The sequence below is a fragment of the Castanea sativa genome, chromosome 3 (genome assembly GCF_040712315.1).
Source record: "Castanea sativa cultivar Marrone di Chiusa Pesio chromosome 3, ASM4071231v1".
Lineage (NCBI taxonomy): Eukaryota > Viridiplantae > Streptophyta > Magnoliopsida > Fagales > Fagaceae > Castanea > Castanea sativa.
In genome coordinates this window covers 459,235-463,801 of record NC_134015.1, presented here as the reverse complement: position 1 = coordinate 463,801, position 4,567 = coordinate 459,235, and the positions used below count along the sequence as shown (strand labels likewise).

At 35.7% G+C, this 4,567-nt stretch overlaps 1 pseudogene; it reads right to left on the bottom strand.

Annotated features, from left to right (window-relative positions):
- Positions 1-217: 217 nt before the first annotated feature.
- On the bottom strand, positions 218-3,726 carry LOC142627171 (G-type lectin S-receptor-like serine/threonine-protein kinase At4g27290; annotated as a pseudogene).
- Positions 3,727-4,567: the final 841 nt, after the last annotated feature.

Below are 4,567 nucleotides of genomic sequence, written 5' to 3'. Positions count from 1 at the left end.
ATTTTAGATAATAGTCCATCCATTCAGTTAAAGAAAATAAAGAAAAGTTCACTAGTTTTTCACACCCAAGCAAGTAGCAACTATGAACCCCCATATGATAGAATTTAAATCTGAAAACAAAAAGATGCCAAAGAATATAGTCCCAACTCCCAAATGCACTCCTAAATACTTCAAAACTTTCACATATAACATCTCATGTAGGCTATTTATGAATTCCCTATCTAGCTTCTGGCAAAGTTATAGTTACTGCATTTTCTGTGCTGGATTCTTCATTTCTTGATAATGCACCTGCATTGCCGGAACTTCTTTCTTTGAAAAAACCAGGCTGTTTAGGCTGAGGCAGAATTGCTTCCTCATTTGTTAACATAGAAAGCACACAAGACATTATCGGCTTGTCTTCTGCGAACTTTTGAACACATAGTAAACCAACATGAGTACATCTTAGTACTTGAGATCTTAAATGTGAATCCTCCATACATGTATACAATAGTTCCAAGGCCCTGCCCTCCTTCCACAGCAACCATGCCTAAAAAAACAATTAAATTATAGATGCTTACATAATTTTCCAAAGGGGGGAACACGAGAGAGAGAGAGAGAGAGAGAGAGAGAGAGAGAGAGAGAATTTTGAACTTACATGTCCTAGTAGGTTATGATGGTGATCAACATGAAAAAAGTTTCGATTTTTCGTGCCACTCACTATCTCTAACATGAGTACACCTAAGCTAAAGACATCAGATTTCATTGAAAATGTTCTATCAACTGCATACTTAGGAGATATGTAGCCACTACATGAAACTATAAAATATTAGTTTTAATATTCTTATTGTTGTTGTTGTCATTATTGGTAGGTTACATGAACCGATACATTTCTAACTTTAACCCATGATATCACCCTTCATACCATGTTTATGAGGGAAGGAAGGTCATTTGGGTCAGAGACTCAGAGCACATTGATGAAATGTTGCTACTGTTTGACAAACAAAAATATAGTTCCATTTTATAACACTTACTGTGTTCCAACAACTCTTTCTGTTTTCATTTCAGATTCATCTCCTCCAAAAGTTCTTGCTAAGCCAAAATCTGATATTTTTGGGTTTAAATTGATATCTAATAAAATATTACTCGCTTTTAGATCCTTATGGATAACTTGAAATTGAGAATCCTGGTGCAGATAGAGAAGTCCTCGCACAATCCCCAAAACAATGTCAAGACGCTTTGGCCATGTCAGAAATGCACTCCCATTTTGTTCTGCATATAACTTTTGCCCTTATTACCATGATCAATGATTATTTTCAGTTCTTTTGTGAACTTGTTTTGAAAATCATTTGGAGGACTCTATTCAAAGACATGAGAGGTAATACACTCATGTACACAACCTATCAAAGAAGGAAAGCAATAATAACACATAAAAGCTCATTAGAGTTGTACCAAAAATGAAATAATTCAAGCCTTTGTTGGACATGTATTCATAGATTAACATCTTTTCGTCTCCTTGAATGCAGTAGCCTAAAAGCCTGACAAGATTCCTATGTTGAAGTTTGGCAATGAGAACAACTTCATTCTTGAACTCTTTGAGACCTTGTCTTGAATCCTTTGACAGCCTCTTCACAGCAATATTTTGTCCATTACATAGATGTCCCTGCAAATCATCACATAATGATGCATCTTTCCTATTGAATTTGCATAATATCACCATACAATTTGTGACCGTATAACAAATTCAGAATCCTTTTTTCCTTATAAACAGGACCAAATCCACCAGCCCCAATCACATTTTCTTGAGAGAATTTGTTTGTTGCAGTGGCAACCGTTGTAAAATCAAATAAAGGTACCTCTACATCTTCTTTCTTTCTTGGAAGACCTACTGAAAGCATATATTACCTTATCAGGAACAGCTTTTGCTTTTAGTCTAACTAAGCTTTATCATGATCGCTTCAATTGATCTAGCTTTTTGCATCATTTATTATTGCCAAGCATGGAAGTTTATACTTTTATTTATTTATTTTAATAAAATGGATAACTATACTTACATCTTCTACTTGTTATCTTCCAAGTTATACACCAGAAAACAAACCCCAAAGTAAGCATTCCATAAATGACTGATACCATCAGGACGACGACCGGGCTTTCCTTCATGTGTGATTCCCGAATTGATCCTAGAACAGACAACAATTAAGATATTTGTTCATTTTGCTTGAATCCTTGTTCATTAGGGTAATAGTATTAGATCTTTGCTTCCTCTGGTCTGGATTTATTATAAGTCTGTTAAGAATGCTAATACAAGCATAAATAAAACTATGGCTTGAGAACTTATACTGAACTCTATCCTGCTATAGATTATAAGACCCTCTGCACCATGCTGGCCAAGGTCTTCGTAGATGAAGACTGCATATGCTAATATGTTAGAAGTGAGTATTAGAGAGCAGAAAGTGCACTTAGTTCTGAAGCAGCCAGTCGTATATAGAGATCTTGCCCGGGATTTTCTTGGTTATACCCTCTAATATCAATCAAATTCCCAAACCAGATCAAACAGCCATTGCCTCCCCCATTAATATCTGAATTTGCATATGCTGTACATGAACAGTTCTTCTAGCACTCTGCCTCGCATTCCTTGGTGCTCATACTCTTGTTTAACCAAAACTCTAGCAAGTCAGGCAACTTCAACCACTCAAGCTTCATGAAATTATCTTTCCTCTGGTATTCCAGTGGGGTTCTTACACATCCACTTGAAGAATTGAGCAGTTTCCATTCTTCTGGTGATTTGGGGATGAAACCTTCCAAACACTTGCAAGTTGATTCCTTGTAACTTCTGCAAACGCTATTAGAGCCACACTGCCCATAATTGTCACACGTCATTTGGTACTGCATCCATGCTAGTCCATTTAGTGCTTCCCTCCGTCAATACAAAGCGCTGGAGGATGCCTGACTCACTCAGTGTTATCCTTGTAGAAACCAACTTGTTTTTAGGTTCATACTTATATCCCACCATGTCATTTTGGGATGCTAATATGGGAAAGAAAAATTGATTTATAGGCATAGGAAGACTGCTGAATTGAACTACATTCCATGGTCCAGTGCGAAATGTTTTCATCGTTCCCCTTTTTATAAATATTTGAGACAACCCCTTGTAATCAAATTTGTATGTAGAGTCTCCTGGAGATGCAATATCTGAGTCTTTGCAAGATGTCAAAAATCGGTTTAGACCATTGCTCATGTCCTTTCCTATCACCATGCCTGGTAACCACGTGTTTATTGGGTAATCATAGCTCTTCCACAGATAGCTTTCAGAGGTTGAAGTTACATTGTCTTTGTCTATAAGAACAAGGTTACCAGAACTTAAAAGTTTAGCAACTGGAATCTGTGCTGGCCTGGATGGATTTGAATACCAGATAGTGTGGTTGCTTTGGTTGAGAAGAACAAGTGTTCCATTGTTGCTGATGGTGAAAACTCCAGAAGGATCTGTGACTGGGCTGTTCTGGTTCGCTATCCACACAACTACGCCCGGGGTCTTCTTGTACCATATGCCCAAGTACCAGCTCTTGTTGTTGCCTGAAGAGAAGAAGCCTAGCTCAAAAACTTTGGTCTAAGGAAACTAGAGTCTGGATACCGCTAATTGATTGCCCTGGACTTATGGTTTCAGCTGCAATCCAAAATTGCAACAAGGTTGATGCTGAGACACTAAAAGAATGAGGGAAGAGCAAGTGTCTCTATTAACAAGCCCCTCATTTTTTTTTTTCTTTTTTCGGTTGAATGAAAGAACCTTATTTAGTCCGAACTATAAGAATAGTTAACTGCTGCTAATAGCAGAGAACAACAAAAATACTAGCGGTTAGCAGCTGCAAATCAAACAAAAGAATTGCGTGATGAAGGGCTTAAATTTAAATAATCGATTAGCCCATTCATCACGATTCTAGAAACAAAGAATTGGAGGACTTAATGGGTTTGTAAATTCTAGTCATATGTGATTGTGAATTGTGATGATGTTACAATATTCTCATATGTGATTGTAAATTGTGATGATGTTACGATATTCGTGAATGACTTTTAATTTAAACAGCACTTTCTATTTTTCTGATATATGTTAAACGTGGGGACCTCTTTTAGTATTAGTCTGGTTGGAAAAATTCAAGGCTCTGGTTGTTTATGGCAATAATGTTTTCTAGAAAATAAATCATTTTAAAAAATATATTTTTTATAAAACTATCTTATTTTTCTATATTCGGTAATAACCTTAAATGAGTTTAAAAACAATTTTAACTTCTTTTATTTAGCTTAATGTGAGATAGAGTTGTTTATTAAAAAAAAAAAAAAATTAGTGGAATACCATCTATAAAAATAAGTCATATTTTTATGTTGATCAAAAATAATTTTCTTTTGACTCATTTTTTCTAATGCTATGAAACACTAGAAAACACAAAAAACTACGAATGGAGCATAAGGGATGATTGATAAAATATGAGAGAATAACAAAGAAAAAATGATTTTTGTAAGTGTTTTGTTGGAAAGAGGAGATGATGGAAAATTGGTGCGACCAAGTGTTCTATCCTAGGCCTACCAAAACCAATAT